The sequence below is a fragment of the Oncorhynchus nerka genome, linkage group LG14 (assembly GCF_034236695.1).
Source record: "Oncorhynchus nerka isolate Pitt River linkage group LG14, Oner_Uvic_2.0, whole genome shotgun sequence".
Classification (NCBI taxonomy): Eukaryota; Metazoa; Chordata; class Actinopteri; order Salmoniformes; family Salmonidae; genus Oncorhynchus; species Oncorhynchus nerka.
Genome location: NC_088409.1, coordinates 104658143 through 104678737, shown reverse-complemented (window position 1 = coordinate 104678737; position 20595 = coordinate 104658143). Strand labels below are relative to the sequence as shown.

The following is a 20595-nucleotide window of genomic DNA, read 5'->3' as shown; positions in this document are numbered from 1 at the left end:
CATTGCCACAGACACATGCACACACACACACAGATTTAGTAATGTAGATACGTGGTAGTGGTGGAGTAGGGGCCTAAGGGCACTGAGTGTGTTGTAAAATCTGTGAATGTATTGTAATGTTTTAAAATGGTATAAACTGCCTTAATTTTGCTGGACCCCAGGAAGAGTAGCTGCTGCTTTGGCAGCAGCTAATGGGGATCCATAATAAACACAAATACAAAAAATGTCCTGCAGTGGAATACATGACTGTCAATGTGCTGCAGTGGAATACATGACTGTCAATGTGCTACAGTGGAATACATGACTGTCAATGTGCTGCAGTGGAATACATGACTGTCAATGTGCTGCAGTGGAATACATGACTGTCAATGTGCTGCAGTGGAATACATGACTGTCAATGTGCTGCAGTGGAATACATGACTGTCAATGTGCTGCAGTGGAATACATGACTGTCAATGTGCTGCAGTGGAATACATGACTGTCAATGTGCTGCAGTGGAATACATGACTGTCAATGTGCTGCAGTGGTAAATTGAATGGTGCAAGAGGAGAGAGCTGTGGTTTTACAGGCTCTTAACCAGTTGTGCTATTGTGTGTTTTTTTTCACATTATTTGTAACTTATTTCGTACATAATGTTTCTGCCACCGTCTCTTATGACCGAAAAGAGATTCTGGACATCAGAACAGTGATTATTCACCTCGTACTGGACAACAATGTTTTCTTTAACGAGTCGGACGCAAAGGATTTACTTCAGACACCCAACATGGCCAACATCCCTGTCATTCGGCAGGAGAAGGAGACAGAGATTTCAGAGACGTATGTCAGGGTGCCTTGTAAGGATCTGACCATGAGTGGGTAATCCTCTAATATCAGTCCTATTAGCCAACATACAATCATTGGACAAGAAAATAGATTAGCTACAACCATGAATATCCTACCAAAGGACAATAAAAACTATAATATTTTATGTTTCACCGAGTCGTGGCTGAACGAAGAAATGGATAAAATACAGCTGGCGGGTTTTATGCTACATCGGCAAGATAGAACAGCTGCCTCCGGAAAGACGTGTGTGTGGGAGTCTGTAAATATGTGTGTATATTTGTAAACAACAGCACAATATCTAAGGAAGTCTCAAGGATTTGCTCGCCTGAGGTAGAGTATCTCATGATAAGCTGTAGACCACACCATCTACCTAGAGAGTTTTTATCTGTATTTTTTTTATAGCTGTCTACATACCACCACAGACTGATGCTGGCACTAAAACCACACTAAATGAGCTGTACACAGCCATAATTGTTATTAAATGTAATATTTATTTAACTAGACAAGTCAGTGAAGAACAGATTCTTATTTACAATGACGGCCTAGGAACAGTGGGTTAACTGCCTTGTTCAAATCAAATCAAACTTTATTTGCCACATGTGCCAAATACAACAAGTGTAGACTTTACCGTGAAATGCTTACTTACAAGCCCTTAATCAACAGTGCAGTTTCAAAAAGAAAAACATATTTATCAAGTAGGCTAAAATAAAAAGAAATAATAAAAAGTAGCACAATAAGAATAACAATAACGAGGCTATTTACAGGAAGCACCGGTACCGAGTCAGTGTGGAGGGCTACAGGCTAGTTGAGGTAATCTGTACATGTAGGTGGAGGCGTAGTGACTATGCATAGGTAACAAACTAGCATGACACAAGGCGAGTCCCAGATGCAGACACAGGAAGCAGATGGTTGGAGTTTAAGACGTTTAATAATCCCAAAGGAGTAGGCAGGAGAATGGTCGTGGACAGGCAAAAGGTCAAAACCAGATCAGAGTCCAGGAGGTATATAGTGGCAGACAGGCTCGAGGTCAGGGCAGGCAGAATGGTCAGGCAGGTGGGTACAGAATCCAGAACAAGCAAGGTTCAAAACCAGGAGGATTAGAAAAGGGAAAAGAGCAAATACAGGAGTACGGGAAAAAAACACTGGTTGAAAGTCTAATGGCTTGGGGGTAGAAGCTGTTGAGGAGCCTTTTGGTCCTAGACTTGGTGCTCCGGTACCACTGGTTGACTTGGAAACATACAAGACGAACTGGCACAGAGAGACAGGAAACACAGGGATAAATACACCAGGGATAACAAGCGACACCTGGAGGGGGTGGAGACAATCACAAGGACAGGTGAAAAATATCACAGTGTGACAGTACACCAGTACACCCAGTACCCCCCCCCCCCCCCCCGCCCCCTAATCGTCCTACCTGGGCGCAAACAGTTGACGTCAGAAGTTTACATACACCTTAGCCAAATACATTTAAACTCAGTTTTTCACAGTTACTGCGAAAAACTGAGATAATTATTTCTTTCAGCTTTTATTTCTTTCATCACATTCCCAGTGGGTCAGAAGTTTACATACACTCAATTAGTATTTGGTAGCATTGCCTTTAAATGGTTTAACTTGGGTCAAACATTTCGGGTAGCCTTCCACAAGCTTCCCACAATAAGTTGGGTGAATTTTGGCCCATTCCTCCTGACAGAGCTGGTGTAACAGAGTCAGGTTTGTAGGCCTCCTTGCTCGCACATGCGGTTTCAATTCTGCCCACACATTTTCTATAGGATTGAGGTCAGGGCTTTGTGATGGCCACTCCAATACTTTGACTTTGTTGTCCTTAAGCCATTTTGCATAAACTTTGGAAGTATGCTTGGGGTCATTGTCCATTTGGAAGAGCCATTTGCCACCAAGCTTTAACTTCCTGACTGATGTCTTGAGATGTTGCTTCAATATATCCACATCACTTTCCTGCTTCATGATGCCATCTACTTTGTGAAGTGGACCAGATCCTCCTGTTGTAAAGCAACCCCCACAACATGATGCTCCTCTCCCTGTGCTTCACGGTTGGGATGGTGTTCTTCTGCTTGCAAGTCTCCCCCTTTTCCTCCAAACAAAACGATGGTCATTATGGCCAAACAGTTCTATTTTTGCTTCATCAGACCAGAGGACATTTCTCCAAAAAGTACGATCTTTGACCCAATGTGCAATTGCAAACCGTAGTCTGGCTTTTTTATGGAGGTTTAGGAGCAGTGGCTTCTTCCTTGCTGACCTTTCAGGTTATGTCGATATAGGACTTTTTTTTACTTGAATATAGATACTATTGTACCTGTTTCCTCCAGCATCTTCACAAGGTCCTTTGCTGTTGTTCTGGGATTGATTTGCACTTTGTGCACCAAAGTACGTTAATCTCCAAGAGACAGAACGCATCTCCTTCCTGAGCGGTATGATGGCTGCGTGGTCCATGGTGTTTATACATGCATACTATTGTTTGTACAAATTAACGTGGTACAGTTTGGAAATTGCTCCCAAGGAAAAACCAAACTTGTGGAAATCTCCAATTTTCTATCTGAGGTCTGAGGTCTTGGCTGATTTCTTTTGATTTTCCCATGATGTCAAGCAAAGAGGCACTGAGTTTGAAGGTAATCCTTGAAATACATCCACAGGTACACCTCCAATTGACTCTAATTATGTAAATTAGCCTATCAGAAGCTTCTAAAGCCATGACACCATTTTCTGGAATTTTCCAAGCTGTTTAAAGGCACAGTCAACTTAGTGTACGTAAACTTCTGACCCACTGGAATTGTGATACAGTGAATTATGAGTGAAATAATCTGTCTGTAAACAATTGTTGGAAAAATGACTTGTGACATGCACAAAGTAGATGTCCAAATCGACTTGCCAAAATTATAGTTTGTTAACAAGAAATTTGTGGTTGAAAAATGAGTTTTAATGACTCCAACCTAAGGGTATGTAAACTTCTGACTTCAACTGTACCTGGCTGACCGGGATGTCGGCGGTGAAAATCAGCGATGAGGGCTGGGTCCAGGATGTCTTTAGAATGGACCCAGCACCTCTCCTCCGGGCCAAAACCCTCCCAATCAAACAGGTATTGGAAACCGCTGCCTCGTGGTCGAACCCTCAGGAGGCGTCTCACCGTATACGCTGTCTGGCCATCGATGACCCGGAGGGGGAGGGATGGGCCTGGAAACAGAAGACAAAGGACTGTGAGACACGGGCTTAATCCTAGACACATGGAAGGTAGGGTGAATATGGAGGGTACAGGGTAACACAAGACAGCAGTGGAACTCAGGACTCTGGAGATAGGAAAAGGACCAATGAAATGGGGAGACAGCTTGCGGGATTCTACACGCAGGGGCAGATCTCGAGTGGAAAGCCATACCCTCTGGCCAATGCGGTAGCGGGAGCTGGCGACGGTCCTTTTGTAGACGATTCCTGGAGTTGGTCTTGAGAATTGCCGATCTGGCTCTTCTCCAGGTACGTCGACAGTGGCGGACAAACATCTTGGCCGAGGGTACGCCGACCTCCTGCTCTTGTACCAGGAAGAGTGGAGGCTGATTCCCCTTTCAAGTGCTCCATGGGGTGAGTCCCGTGGCAGAACTGGAAGGGTGTTCCGGGCATACTCCACCCAGACCCGTTGACGGCTCCAGGTTGTGGGTTTGGTTGGTTGAGACCAGACATCTTAAGGTGGTCTCCAGGTGCTGATTAGTTCGCTCTGACTGGCCGTTTGATTGGGGATGGAATCCGGAGGATAGACTAGCCAATGCTCCAATAAGGGTGCAGAATGCCTTGCAAAACTGAGATGAGAATTGAGGACCCCGGTCAGAAACCATATCCACTGGGAGAGCATGGATCCGGAAGACGTGCTGCACCATGAGCTGGGCTGTTTCCTTGGCAGAGGGTAGTTTAGGGAGAGGGTTGTAATGAGCGGCCTTAGAAAACCGATCCACCACTGTCAGAATGACGGTGTTACCATCAGACAGGGGAAGCTCAGTGGCAAAGTCCAGAGAGATATGGGACCAGGGAAGATGAGGGACCGATAGTGGCTGAAGCAGGCGAGAAGGAGCATGCCATAGAGTCTTGTTCTGGGCGCACACTGTGAGGATGGGTGCTGTTGTGAATCGATGCTTCAGGTCCACAAAGGCTTTGTTGACAGCAGGAGATCATTTGAACAGTACTTTGGAAGAAATGAGTGCCGAGAGGGGGGCCGCCAGCGTGCTGTAACCCCAAATGAAATGGTGGTAGAAGTTTGCAAAACTAAGAAACCGTTGCAACTGCACGCTGGACGTAGGTTGAGGCCAATCCAGCACTGCTTTCATCTTTCATCTTTCCAGGATCCATCTGGACATTACCCTCAGCAATGACATATCAGAGACAAATGATTGTAGAGCGGTGGAACTCACACTTTTCGGCTTTCAAAAACAGTTGGAGGCGCTGAAGGACCTGCCTGACGTGAAGAGCATGTTCTTGGGCAGACCGGGAAAAAAACAGGATGTCGTCAAGGTAGACGAAAACAAAACGGTTGAGCATGTCCCGGATAACATCGTTTATCAAAGCCTGAAAGACAGCGGAGGCGTTGGTGAGTCCAAACGGCATGACATGACACTGATAATGTCCGCAAGTTGTGTTGTACACTCATCCCCTTCGCGTGTCCGAACCAGGTGGTAGGCATTCTGAAGGTCCAACTTGGGAAAAATGGTGGCCCCCTGGAGAGGTTCAAAAGCCGAGGAGAGGAGTGGTAATGGGTAACAATGTTTTACAGTAATATCATTCAGTCCCCGGTAGTCAATGCATGGACGCAGGGTCTTGTCCTTCTTCTCCACAAAAAAACCTGAACCGGCAGGAGATGCAGATGGACTGACGGCCCCAGTAGCCAGAGACTCCTCTATGTGCTCCTCCATGACCTTAGTCTCCGGCACGGACAGAGAGTATAGCCGATCCCGAGGTGGTGTGGTGCCTGGGAGAAGATCTATGGCACAATCATAAGGACGGTGTGGGGGTAGGGAAGTTGCACGTGCCTTACTGAAAACTTCAAGTAGGTCATGGTACTCAGTGGGAATGACAGAAACATCCAAAGCCTTGCTGACGTCCTGAGGAAGATATATTTGACTGGGCACAGTACAATGGGTGACTCCACCTAGTGAGCGGCCGTTCAGTGTCCTGGTATCCATGGGAACCCAGAGAGGATGAATGGGAATACCTAGCTCAGAAGCAATAGTAGCATCCATAAAACGAATCCGCCCCAGAATCTATAAACACTCGGAGAGACTTCGATTGGTCTCCCCACAGCACAAGCACAAAGAAAGGTGTGCGGGTGAAGGGAATTAGGGAACTCCCAGTCTGACTCACCAGAGTACTTGTACCCACCAGAGACAATAGTTTCCTAACAGGACAGGCAGCTATGTAATGTCCTGCCCCTCCACAGTACAGACGACAGTTGAAATTCAGCCTACGTGAGTGTTCCCCAACCGGTAACCTAGCTCTTCCCAATTGCATAGGCTCAGGAGAACTCACCCGTCGTTGATAATTCACGAGGGAGTTCGGGCGAACATACCTTCGTGAACTTTCGGGAACTTCCTGATTCCTTCGAAGGTGATCATGCCATAGTGGGTCAATGAGTGCCCGGGGCCAGACCTCCTCTCCCTCCTGCATGCACTTAAGCATCCATACATTTTTATGTATAGGGCGATGAGGGAGTCGAGATCCACCGGCAATTCCCTTGCAACTAGCTCATCTTTTACCACCTCGGATAATCCATGAAGATATGTATCGAAGAGACACTACGGATTCCAGGCACTCTTGGTGGCCAACGTGCGAGAATCAACAGCGTAGTCTGCCACACTACGGGAGTTGTCGTAAATCAAGAGGTTTACTGGCCGCCTCTCTCCTGGATACTGGAGACTCGAATACCGTCCTCACCTCCGCCATGAATTCCTCCAGAAGAAAACAAAGGGCGGATTGCTACTCCCAAACAATAATATACGCTATCTTCGATCGGTCCGAAGGGAACGAAGACGGCTATCGCTCAAAAATAAGTGAGCACTGAGAAAGAAAACCCCGGCAGGTACCAGGCTTCTCCGAATATCACTCCGGAGGAGGTAAGCAGGGTTCTTGGGCAAATCGGGGTAGGCTGTACCAACTCACCACTAAAATGAAAAAAATACACTGGGAGGTTGGGGTCTCTCAGGGATGGCAGACAGCCAATGAGTTAACTCCTTAGCTCCATAGCAGCATTACACCCTTGGTCATGGCGTTCCGTCAGAGAACGAAGCCCTTCCAGAATGTCCTGTAACAGCTCCTCATGCCTCCCAATGGTGGCTCCCTGCAGGGAGACAGCGTGGCAAAGCTGGTCCAAGTTTGCTGGGTCTGTCATGGCCAGTTCGTACAATCATGACACAAGGTGAGATGCAGATGCAGACACAGGAGGCAGATGGTTGGAGTTTAAGATGTTTAATAATCCAAAAGAGTAGGCAGGAGAATGGTAGTGGACAGGCAAAAGGTCAAATCCAGTTCAGAGTCCAGGAGGTACAGAATGGCACTCAGGTTCGTGGTCAAGGCAGGCAGAATGGTCTGGCAGGCGGGTACAGAGTCCAGAACAGGCAAGGGTCAAAACCAGGAGGACTAGAAAAAGGAGAATAGCAAAGGCAGGAGTATGGGAAAAAAACACTGGTTGAAAGTCTAATGGCTTGGGGGTAGAAGCTGTTGAGGAGCCTTTTGGTCCTAGACTTGGTGCTCCGGTACCACTTGCTGTGCGGTCGCAGAGAAAACAGTCTATAACTTGGGTGACTGGAGCTCTGGGAATTGTATTTCCTCTGACACCATCTATTATATAGGTCATGGATGGCAGGAAGCTTGGCCCTAGTGATGTACTGGACCGTTCGCACTACCCTCTGCCGAGCAGTTGCCATACCAGGTGGTGATTCAACCGGTCAGGATGCTCTTGATGGTGCTGCTGTATATAGCCTCCACATTGACTCTGTACCGGTACCCCCCGTATATAGCCTCCACATTGACTCTGTACCGGAATCCCTGATTGTTGTTTAACAAACAGGGCATTGTTCTATGCATGAAGTTCACGCTACGTCATTTCCGGTCACAACTTGCAGGCTTGTTTTCGAGTTGCTGTGCGTTTTGTTGCCAACCTATTTTGCTACCTGACAACTTTACGGTTTTCACTTTTTAGTTACCGTTCATATATTTATTTATTTTTTCCTCAACTTTTTCACTCCGGACGCTTTATCTGGACACGATTCGTCAGGACCTCCAACAGCCGAATCTAAGTAGTAACATTAACATGATGCCTTCTAATTGCAGCCGCTGTGCTCGCCTTACGGCGAGGATAGCTGTACTGCAAGCCCAGCTTGACGCAATCGTTAGGCAAGGGTAATTTCAGTGTAGGAAAGGATGAAACAGCGTCTGTGCCACCAGTAAGTACAGATAGTAGTATAAATCCCCTGGCACAGTCCCCGCAGCTGGACAATTTTCTCACGGTTTCTGGAAGGAAATGCTGTAGGAACGCTCAACCGGTGTCGCTCATTCAGCCGACAGAAACTTTCAACCGGTTTTCCCCATTAAGCAGCGGGTCGGTGTCAGAGGCCGAGTCTTCTCTGGTCTCTACTCCTCCCGTTACGGGGTCTGAGACGCCGAAGCTTCCCACCATTAGCTCTGACAAATTGAAAACTCTAGTCATTGGCGACTCCATTACCCGCAGTATTAGACTTAAAGCGAATCATCCAGCGATCATACACTGTTTACCCGGGGCAGGGCTACCGACGTTAAGGCTAATCTGAAGATGGTGCTGGCTAAAGCTAAAACTGGCGAGTGTAGAGAGTATAGAGATATTGTTATCCACGTCGGCACCAACGATGTTAGGATGAAACAGTCAGAGATCACCAAGCGCAACATAGCTTCTGCGTGCATATCAGCTAGAAAGATGTGTCGGCATCGAGTAATTGTCTCTGGCCCCCTCCCAGTTAGGGGGAGTGATGAGCTCTACAGCAGAGTCTCACAACTCAATCGCTGGTTGAAAACTGTTTTCTGCCCCTCCCAAAAGATAGAATTTGTAGATAATTGGCCCTCTTTCTGGGACTCACCCACAAACAGGACCAAGCCTGACCTGCTGAGGAGTGACGGACTCCATCCTAGCTGGAGGGGTGCTCTCATCTTATCTACCAACATAGACAGGGCTCTAACTCCTCTAGCTCCACAATGAAATAGGGTGCAGGCCAGGCAGCAGGCTATTAGCCAGCCTGCCAGCATAGTGGAGTCTGCCACTAGCATAGTCAGTGTAGTCAGCTCAGCTATCACCATTGAGACCGTGTCTGTGCCTCGACCTAGGTTGGGCAAAACTAAACATGGCGGTGTTCGCCTTAGCAATCTCACTAGGATAAAGACCACCTCCATTCCTGTCATTACTGAAAGAGATCATGATACCTCACATCTCAAAATAGGGCTACTTAATGTTAGATCCCTTACTTCAAAGGCAATTATAGTCAATGAACTAATCACTGATCATAATCTTGATGTGATTGGCCTGACTGAAACATGGCTTAAGCCTGATGAATTTACTGTGTTAAATGAGGCCTCACCTCCTGGCTACACTAGTGACCATATCCCCGTGCATCCCGCAAAGGCGGAGGTGTTGCTAACATTTACGATAGCAAATTTCAATTTACAAAAAAAAATGACGTTTTCGTCTTTTGAGCTTCTAGTCATGAAATCTATGCAGCCTACTCAATCACTTTTTATAGCTACTGTTTACAGGCCTCCTGGGCCATATACAGCGTTTCTCACTGAGTTCCCTGAATTCCTATCGGACCTTGTAGTCATTGCAGATAATATTCTAATCTTTGGTGACTTTAATATTCACATGGAAAAGTCCACAGACACACTCCAAAAGGCTTTCGGAGCCATCATCGACTCAGTGGGTTTTGTCCAACATGTCTCTGGACCCACTCACTGTCACAGTCATACGCTGGACCTAGTTTTGTCCCATGGAATAAATGTTGTGGATCTTAATGTTTTTCCTCATAATCCTGGACTATCGGACCACCATTTTATTACGTTTGCAATTGCAACAAATAATCTGCTCAGACCCCAACCAAGGAACATCAAAAGTCGTGCTATAAATTCACAGACAACACAAAGATTCCTTGATGCCCTTCCAGACTCCCTCTGCCTACCCAAGGACGCCAGAGGACAAAAATCCGTTAACCACCTAACTGAGGATCTCAATTTAACCTTGCGCAATACCCTAGATGCAGTTGCACCCCTAAAAACTAAAAAAATGTCTCATAAGAAACTAGCTCCCTGGTACACAGAAAATACCCGAGCTCTGAAGCAAGCTTCCAGAAAATTGGAACGGAAATGGCGCCACACCAAACTGGAAGTCTTCCGACTAGCTTGGAAGGACGGTACCGTGCAGTACCGAAGAGCCCTTACTGCTGCTCAATCATCCTATTTTTCTAACTTAATTGAGGAAAATAAGAACAATCCGTAATTCCTTTTTGATACTGTCGCAAAGCTAACTAAAAAGCAGCATTCCCCAAGAGAGGATGACTTTCACTTTAGCAGTGATAAATTCATGAACTTCTTTGAGGAAAAGATTATGATTATTAGAAAGCAAATTACGGACTCCTCTTTAAACCTGCGTATTCCTCCAAACCTCAGTTGTCCTGAGTCTGCACATCTCTGCCAGGACCTAGGATCAAGAGAGACGCTCAAGTCTTTTAGTACTATATCTCTTGACACAATGATGAAAATAATCATGGCCTCTAAACCTTCAAGCTGCATACTGGACCCTATTCCAACTAAACTACTGAAAGAGCTGCTTCCTGTGCTTGGCCCTCCTATGTTGAACATAATAAACGGCTCTCTATCCACTGGATGTGTACCAAACTCACTAAAAGTGGCAGTAATAAAGCCTCTCTTGAAAAAGCCAAACCTTGACCCAGAAAATATAAAAAACTATCGGCCTATATCGAATCTTCCATTCCTCTCAAAAATGTTAGAGAAGGCTGTTGCGCAGCAACTCACTGCCTTCCTGAAGACAAACAATGTATACGAAATGCTTCAGTCTGGTTTTAGACCCCATCATAGCACTGAGATGGCACTTGTGAAGGTGGTAAATGACATTTTAATGGCATCGGACCGAGGCTCTGCATCTGTCCTCGTGCTCCTAGACCTTAGTGCTGCTTTTGATACCATCGATCACCACATTCTTTTGGAGAGATTGGAAACCCAAATTGGTCTACACGGACATGTTCTGGCCTGGTTTAGATCTTATCTGTCGGAAAGATATCAGTTTGTCTCTGTGAATGGTTTGTCCTCTGACAAATCAACTGTAAATTTCGGTGTTCCTCAAGGTTCTGTTTTAGGACCACTATTGTTTTCACTATATATTTTACCTCTTGGGGATGTTATTCGAAAACATAATGTAAACTTTCACTGCTATGCGGATGACACACAGCTGTACATTTCAATGAAACATGGTGAAGCCCCAAAATTGCCCTCGCTAGAAGCATGTGTTTCAGACATAAGGAAGTGGATGGCTGCAAACTTTCTACTATTAAACTCGGACAAAACAGAGATGCTTCTTCTAGGTCCCAAGAAACAAAGAGATCTTCTGTTGAATCTGACAATTAATCTTAATGGTTGTACAGTCGTCTCAAATAAAACTGTGAAGGACCTCGGCGTTACTCTGGACCCTGATCTCTCTTTTGAAGAACATATCAAGACCATTTCGAGGACAGCTTTTTTCCATCTACGTAACATTGCAAAAATCAGAAACTTTCTGTCCAAAAATGATGCAGAAAAATTAATCCATGCTTTTGTCACTTCTAGGTTAGACTACTGCAATGCTCTATTTTCCGGCTACCCGGATAAAGCACTAAATAAACTTCAGTTAGTGCTAAATACGGCTGCTAGAATCCTGACTAGAACCAAAAAATTTGATCATATTACTCCAGTGCTAGCCTCTCTACACTGGCTTCCTGTCAAAGCAAGGGCTGATTTCAAGGTTTTACTGCTAACCTACAAAGCATTACATGGGCTTGCTCCTACCTATCTCTCTGATTTGGTCCTGCCGTACATACCTACATGTACGCTACGGTCACAAGACGCAGGCCTCCTAATTGTCCTTAGAATTTCTAAGCAAACAGCTGGAGGCAGGGCTTTCTCCTATAGAGCTCCATTTTTATGGAACGGTCTGCCTACCCATGTCAGAGACGCAAACTCGGTCTCAACCTTTAAGTCTTTACTGAAGACTCATCTCTTCAGTGGGTCATATGATTGAGTGTAGTCTGGCCCAGGAGTGGGAAGGTGAACGGAAAGGCTCTGGAGCAACGAACCGCCCTTGCTGTCTCTGCCTGGCCGGTTCTCCTCTTTCCACTGGGATTCTCTGCCTCTAACCCTGTTACGGGGGCTGAGTCACTGGCTTACTGGGGCTCTCTCATGCCGTCCCTGGGGGGTGCGTCACCTGGGTGGGTTGATTCACTGTTGTGGTCAGCCTGTCTGGGTTGGCGCCCCCCTTGGGTTGTGCCGTGGCGGAGATCTTTGTGGGCTATACTCGGCCTTGTCTCAGGATGGTAAGTTGGTGGTTGAAGATATCCCTCTAGTGGTGTGGGGGCTGTGCTTTGGCAAAGTGGGTGGGGTTATATCCTTCCTGTTTGGCCCTGTCCGGGGTGTCCTCGGATGGGGCCACAGTGTCTCCTGACCCCTCCTGTCTCAGCCTCCAGTATTTATGCTGCAGTAGTTTATGTGTCGGGGGCTAGGGTCAGTTTGTTATATCTGGAGTACTTCTCCTGTCCTATTCGGTGTCCTGTGTGAATCTAAGTGTGCGTTCTCTAATTCTCTCCTTCTCTCTTTCTTTCTCTCTCTCGGAGGACCTGAGCCCTAGGACCATGCCCCAGGACTACCTGACATGATGACTCCTTGCTGTCCCCAGTCCACCTGGCCATGCTGCTGCTCCAGTTTCAACTGGCCTGGGCCCTAGGACCATGTCCCAGGACTACCTGACATGATGACTCCTTGCTGTCCCCAGTCCACCTGGCCATGCTGCTGCTCCAGTTTCAACTGTTCTGCCTTACTATTATTCAACCATGCTGGTCATTTATGAACATTTGAACATCTTGGCCACGTTCTGTTATAATCTCCACCCGGCACAGCCAGAAGAGGACTGGCCACCCCACATAGCCTGGTTCCTCTCTAGGTTTCTTCCTAGGTTTTGGCCTTTCTAGGGAGTTTTTCCTAGCCACCGTGCTTTTACACCTGCATTGTTTGCTGTTTGGGGTTTTAGGCTTGGTTTCTGTACAGCACTTTGAGATATCAGCTGATGTACGAAGGGCTATATAAATACATTTGATTTGATTTTATATAGCCTCCACATTGACTCTGTACCGGTACCCCCATGTATAAAGCCTCCACATTGAGTCTGTACCGGTACCCCCTGTATATAGCCTCCACATTGAGTCTGTACCGTAATACCCTGTATATAGCCTCCACATTGACTCTGTACCGGAATCCCTGTATAAAGCCCCACTATTGTTATTGTACTGCTGCTCTCTTACTTTTTTTAGATCTACTTGTTGTATTCGTGTCACGCCTTGGTCTTAGTATTTTGTGTTTTCTTTAATTATTTGTTCAGGCCAGGGTGTGACATGGGTTATTGTATTGGGGTTTGTAGTATTTGGGATCGCGGCTGCGTAGGGGTGTTGTATAGGCTTGGCTGCCTGAGGCGGTTCTCAATCAGAGTCAGGTGTATCTCGTTGTCTCGGATTGGGAACCGTATTTAGGTAGCCTGGGTTTCACTTTGTATTTCGTGGGTGATTGTTCCTGTCTCTGTGTAGTTTCACCAGATAGGCTGTAATTAGGTTTCGTTCCGTTTGTTGTTTTGTATTTATAAGTTATTTCATGTATCGTCATTTTCTTCATTAAAAGACATGAGTAACCACCACGCTGCATTTCGGTCCTCTCTTTCTACAAACGAAGAACGCCGTTACAATTCGGCGCACGTGACAAATAACATCTGATTTGATTTATTACAGTGCTTCAGTGGAATACATGACTGTCAATGTGCTGCAGTGGAATTTACAGCAGCAGAGTTGAGATAGACAGACAGGCTCACTTTTCCTATCTGTCTGTCTGTCTGTCTGTCTGTCTGCCTGTCTGCCTGTCTGCCTGTCTGTCCCTCTAGCTGTGTCTCTTCTTTTGAGTCACATGTATTGTCTGCAAGAAAAACAAGGAATGCATTGGACAAATGCTTTGATGATGTTTTGTAAAAAGATTACATTGTCTACCATTATGGAATGATGATCAAACAAGTCCAACACAGTAGAATGGTGACTGAGCATTCATACACATTGAGTGGTGACTGAGCATTCATACACATTGAGTGGTGACTGAGCATTCACACATGTTGAGTGGTGACTGAGCATTCACACATGTTGAGTGGTGACTGAGCATTCATACACATTGAGTGGTGACTGAGCATTCATACACATTGAGTGGTGACTGAGAATTCATACACATTGAGTGGTGACTGAGCATTCATACACATTGAGTGGTGACTGATTATTCATACACATTGAGTGGTGACTGAGCATTCATACACATTGAGTGGTGACTGAGCATTCACACATATTGAGTGGTGACTGAGCATTCACACACATTGAGTGGTGACTGAGCGTTCATACACATTGAGTGGTGACTGAGCGTTCATACACATTGAGTGGTGACTGAGCGTTCATACACATTGAGTGGTGACTGAGCGTTCATACACATTGAGTGGTGACTGAGCGTTCATACACATTGAGTGGTGACTGAGCGTTCATACACATTGAGTGGTGACTGAGCGTTCATACACATTGAGTGGTGACTGAGCGTTCATACATATTGAGTGGTGACTGAGCATTCATACATATTGAGTGGTGACTGAGCGTTCATACACATTGAGTGGTGACTGAGCGTTCATACACATTGAGTGGTGACTGAGCGTTCATACACATTGAGTGGTGACTGAGCGTTCATACACATTGAGTGGTGACTGAGCGTTCATACACATTGAGTGGTGACTGGCGTTCATACATATTGAGTGGTGACTGACATTGAGTGGTGACTGATTATTCATACACATTGAGTGGTGACTGAGCATTCATACACATTGAGTGGTGACTGAGCATTCATACACATTGAGTGGTGACTGAGCGTTCATACACATTGAGTGGTGACTGAGCGTTCATACACATTGAGTGGTGACTGAGCGTTCATACACATTGAGTGGTGACTGAGCGTTCATACATATTGAGTGGTGACTGAGCGTTCATACACATTGAGTGGTGACTGAGCGTTCATACACATTGAGTGGTGACTGAGCGTTCATACACATTGAGTGGTGCGTTCATACACATTGAGTGGTGACTGAGCGTTCATACACATTGAGTGGTGACTGAGCGTTCATACATATTGAGTGGTGACTGAGCATTCATACATATTGAGTGGTGACTGAGCATTCATACACATTGAGTGGTGACGGAGAATTCATACACATTGAGTGGTGACTGAGCATTCATACACATTGAGTGGTGACTGATTATTCATACACATTGAGTGGTGACTGAGCATTCATACACATTGAGTGGTGACTGAGAATTCATACATATTGAGTGGTGACTGAGCATTCATACACATTGAGTGGTGACTGATTATTCATACACATTGAGTGGTGACTGATTATTCATACACATTGAGTGGTGACAGCATTCATACACATTGAGTGGTGACTGAGCATTCATACACATTGAGTGGTGACTGAGCATTCATACACATTGAGTGGTGACTGAGCGTTCATACACATTGAGTGGTGACTGAGCGTTCATACACATTGAGTGGTGACTGAGCGTTCATACATATTGAGTGGTGACTGAGCATTCATACATATTGAGTGGTGACTGAGCATTCATACACATTGAGTGGTGACTGAGCGTTCATACACATTGAGTGGTGACTGAGCATTCATACATATTGAGTGGTGACTGAGCATTTATACACATTTAGTGGTGACTGAGAATTCATACATATTGAGTGGTGACTGAGCATTCATACACATTGAGTGGTGACTGATTATTCATACACATTGAGTGGTGACTGAGCATTCATACTCATTGAGTGGTGACTGAGCATTCACACATATTGAGTGGTGACTGAGCATTCACACACATTGAGTGGTGACTGAGCATTCACACACATTGAGTGGTGACTGAGCATTCACACACATTGAGTGGTGACTGAGCGTTCACACACATTGAGTGGTGACTAAGCGTTCATACACATTGAGTGGTGACTGAGCATTCATACACATTGAGTGGTGACTGAGAATTCATACATATTGAGTGGTGACTGAGCATTCATACACATTGAGTGGTGACTGATTATTCTTACACATTGAGTGGTGACTGAGCATTCATACACATTGAGTGGTGACTGAGCATTCATACACATTGAGTGGTGACTGAGCATTCATACACATTGAGTGGTGACTGAGCATTCACACACATTGAGTGGTGACTGAGCATTCACACATATTGAGTGGTGACTGAGCATTCATACACATTGAGTGGTGACTGAGCATTCATACACATTGAGTGGTGACTGAGCATTCATACACATTGAGTGGTGACTGAGCATTCATACACATTGAGTGGTGACTGAGCATTCATACACATTGAGTGGTGACTGAGCATTCATACACATTGAGTGGTGACTGAGCATTCATACATATTGAGTGGTGGCTGAGCATTCATACACATTGAGTGGTGACTGAGCATTCATACACATTGAGTGGTGACTGAGCATTCATACACATTGAGTGGTGACTGAGCGTTCATACACATTGAGTGGTGACTGAGCATTCATACACATTGAGTGGTGACTGAGCATTCATACACATTGAGTGGTGACTGAGCATTCATACATATTGAGTGGTGGCTGAGCATTCATACACATTGAGTGGTGACTGAGCATTCATACACATTGAGTGGTGACTGAGCATTCATACACATTGAGTGGTGACTGAGCATTCATACACATTGAGTGGTGACTGAGCATTCATACACATTGAGTGGTGACTGAGCATTCATACACATTGAGTGGTGACTGAGCATTCATACACATTGAGTGGTGACTGAGCATTCATACACATTGAGTGGTGACTGAGCATTCATACATATTGAGTGGTGACTGAGCATTCATACACATTGAGTGGTGACTGAGAATTCATACATATTGAGTGGTGACTGAGCATTCATACATATTGAGTGGTGACTGAGCATTCATAAATATTGAAGCTAAACATGTCACTGAGGATCAGACAGGGAGGATTTTCCTGTGACTTTCTCCTGAGGTTTACAAATGTTTGATCACATACAAGTACAGCGGGAGTAACCTATCACAGAGATACTCAGCTTCTAATCATAACCATCACCATCCACCCTGAGTTCAAAATCATTATGTTTGGGATCAATACAGTGAGGAATGCTTGGATGAAATTACAGTAATTTAGTGAGAGGTCAATAAGGGATAAAGATTGAAGAAGATGTTTACAATCACGACTACAGTATGTCAGGAGAGAGCTCCTCTCTGTCAGTCTAGATGGTATGGTAGAGAGCTCATCACTGTTTAGGGTCATGTATAATGACCATTATTTTTGCTACCATGGCTATGCCCCATAGGATGACAATGCCCCCCCATCCACAAGGCACAAGTGGTCACTGAATGGTTTGATGAGCATGAAAACAATGTAAACCATATGATATCATTGTTTTACCTTTGTTGAATGCACTGACTGTGTCTCTGGATAAGTGTCTTTTCAATTACTAAAATGCAACTGAAAATGTGTAAGTTTTATTCAGTTCATTCCCCTCCCCCTCACCCTACTTCTCCTCTTCTCAAAGAAAAGGTTAATCACAGAGAAGGTCTTCTCAAAGAAAAGGTTAATCATAGAGAAGGTATTCTCAAAGAAAAGGTTAATCACAGAGAAGGTATTCTCAAAGAAAAGGTTAATCACAGACAAGGTCTTCTCAAAGAAAAGGTTAATCATAGAGAAGGTATTCTCACAGAGAAGCACATTTCAAAAAGTGAGGCAGTATTTTCACACCTTTGCCCTGTCCTGTCAGACTGCTGATAGCTTCAGTGGTCCACACATCAACACTGAGACCAAGTCCATTCAGTGGTCCTCTCTGACACGTATCAACTCAGGCCAAGTTCATTCAATGGTCCTCTCTGACACACATCAACACTGAGACCAAGTCCATTCAGTGGTCCACACATCAACACTGAGACCAAGTCCATTCAGTGGTCCACACATCAACACTGGTACCAAGTCCATTCAGTGGTCTACACATCAACACTGAGACCAAGTCCATTCAGTGGTCCACACATCAACACTGAGACCAAGTCCATTCAGTGGTCCACACATCAACACTGGGACCAAGTCCATTGAGTGGTCCACACATCAACACTGAGACCAAGTCCATTCAGTGGTCCTCTCTGACACGTATCAACCTAGACCAAGTTCATTCAGTGGTCCTCTCTGACACACATCAACACTGAGACCAAGTCCATTCAGTGGTCCTCTCTGACACGTATCAACTCAGACCAAGTCCATTCAGTGGTCCACACATCAACACTGAGACCAAGTCCATTCAGTGGTCCACACATCAACACTGAGACCAAGTCCATTCAGTGGTCCTCTCTGACACACTTCAACACTGAGACCAAGTCCATTCAGTGGTCCTCTCTGACACGTATCAAAACTGAGACCAAGTCCATTCAGTGGTCCTCTCTGACACGTATCAACTCAGACCAAGTCCATTCAGTGGTCCTCTCTGACACGTATCAACTCAGACCAAGTCCATTCAGTGGTCCTCTCTGACACGTATCAACACTGAGACCAAGTCCATTCAGTGGTCCTCTCTGACACGTATCGACTCAGACCAAGTCCATTCAGTGGTCCTCTCTGACACGTATCAACTCAGACCAAGTCTCTCTGATTGCTAGTGACACACTGTGACTCGCTGCCACGGCAAACAATAGCGGGCCAACGAGAAAAAAACACCATATCACTGCAGGCCAAATTAATTTTTAATTATGAATTTTCAGAGGGCTGCTCAGTCTTCTCCCGCTCCCCGGTGATGTGTTCTTGTCAAGCTATTCCCCAGGATCAAGCAGGGAGGGTGTCAATACATTTGGATATCAGCTCCACGAAAGGAAGCCAGGCCCGGAATTACATTGACCTGAGCCAGAAGCGGCTGCTAAGGGAACACAAACCACCAAGAGCCTGTTTGAATGTTTGAAAGGTAACATTAAAAATGATTAATCTACCTATTTCTCACCCAGCCACAGCCAGCCTCATGTTCTCACACAGGTAGTTGGAGCTCTGCTAAAACAGTTAGAAAAGGAAAGAGATTTTTCAAATGCAGTATAAACGTCAATTAATAATTAGAAGCCAAGTCCGAAGAAAGTGAAATCATACCTGCCAGATAAAACTTGAAGCAAGTTGGTATGACATGTGTAGAGTATAAGGCATTTATATTCCTTATACAGCAATGGTGAAATAGAACAGGAATGGTAAGGTGGGATAGGATGTGTGTCTATAGCCTTTATCAATGGTGAAATAGAACAGGAATGGTAAGGTGGGATAGGATGTGTGGCTATAGCCTTTATCAATGGTGAAATAGAACAGGAATGGTAAGGTGGGATAGGATGTGTGGCTATAGCCTTTATCAATGGTGAAATAGAACAGGAATGGTAAGGTGGGATAGGATGTGTGGCTATAGCCTTTATCAATGGTGAAATAGAACAGGAATGGTAAGGTGGGATAGGATGTGTGGCTATAGCCTTTATCAATGGTGAAATAGAACAGGAATGGTAAGGTGGGATAGGATGTGTGGCTATAGCCTTTATCAATGGTGAAATAGAACAGGAATGGTAAGGTGGGATAGGATGAGTGGCTATTGCCTTTATAAATGGTGAAATAGAACAGGAATGGTAAGGTGGGATAGGATGTGTGGCTATAGCCTTTATCAATGGTGAAATAGAACAGGAATGGTAAGGTGGGATAGGATGTGTGGCTATAGCCTTTATCAATGGTGAAATAGAACAGGAATGGTAAGGTGGGATAGGATGAGTGGCTATTGCCTTTATCAATGGTGAAATAGAACAGGAATGGTAAGGTGGGATAGGATGTGTGGCTATAGCCTTTATCAATGGTGAAATAGAACAGGAATGGTAAGGTGGGATAGGATGTGTGGCTATTGCCTTTATCAATGGTGAAATAGAACAGGAATGGTAAGGTGGGATAGGATGTGTGGCTATAGTCTTTATCAATGGTGAAATAGAACAGGAATGGTAAGGTGGGATAGGATGTGTGGCTAAAACCTTTATCAGAATTTCAGGACAGCATCTGTGTTGAATGTGCCATATAATTTAATCTGAACCAGTAAAGCATTAGAGAGCAGCTTGATAGTGTATCTACTACTGGCAGAGACATCTGCTTGTAACATCAGTACTGAGCAGTGTGGCTTTTAACCGTTTAAAACCAGAGAAAAGATGAAATGAGAGAAAACACAGCATGATACCCTGGCTGGCTAACGAGTATTTCTATCTCTGCCATCAACAACGGAAATAGCTACAATTATCTATCATAGGAAGAAGAACAATTAGAGAACATGTCCATCCCTGTCTATGCCAATCTAATGACTGCATCTTTCACAGAAG

At 45.1% G+C, this 20595-nt stretch overlaps 1 long non-coding RNA gene across 1 annotated transcript in view; it reads right to left on the bottom strand.

Annotated features, from left to right (window-relative positions):
* Positions 1-1751: 1751 nt before the first annotated feature.
* Positions 1752-20595, bottom strand: part of LOC135559712 (uncharacterized) — an 86293-nt gene continuing 67449 nt past the window's right edge. Inside the window, exons 2-3 of the long non-coding RNA XR_010458562.1 lie at positions 3802-4008; positions 1752-2070 (exon numbers count right to left, since the gene is read on the bottom strand). This is a non-coding gene — a long non-coding RNA (uncharacterized LOC135559712). The remainder of the gene's footprint in view (positions 2071-3801; positions 4009-20595) is intronic.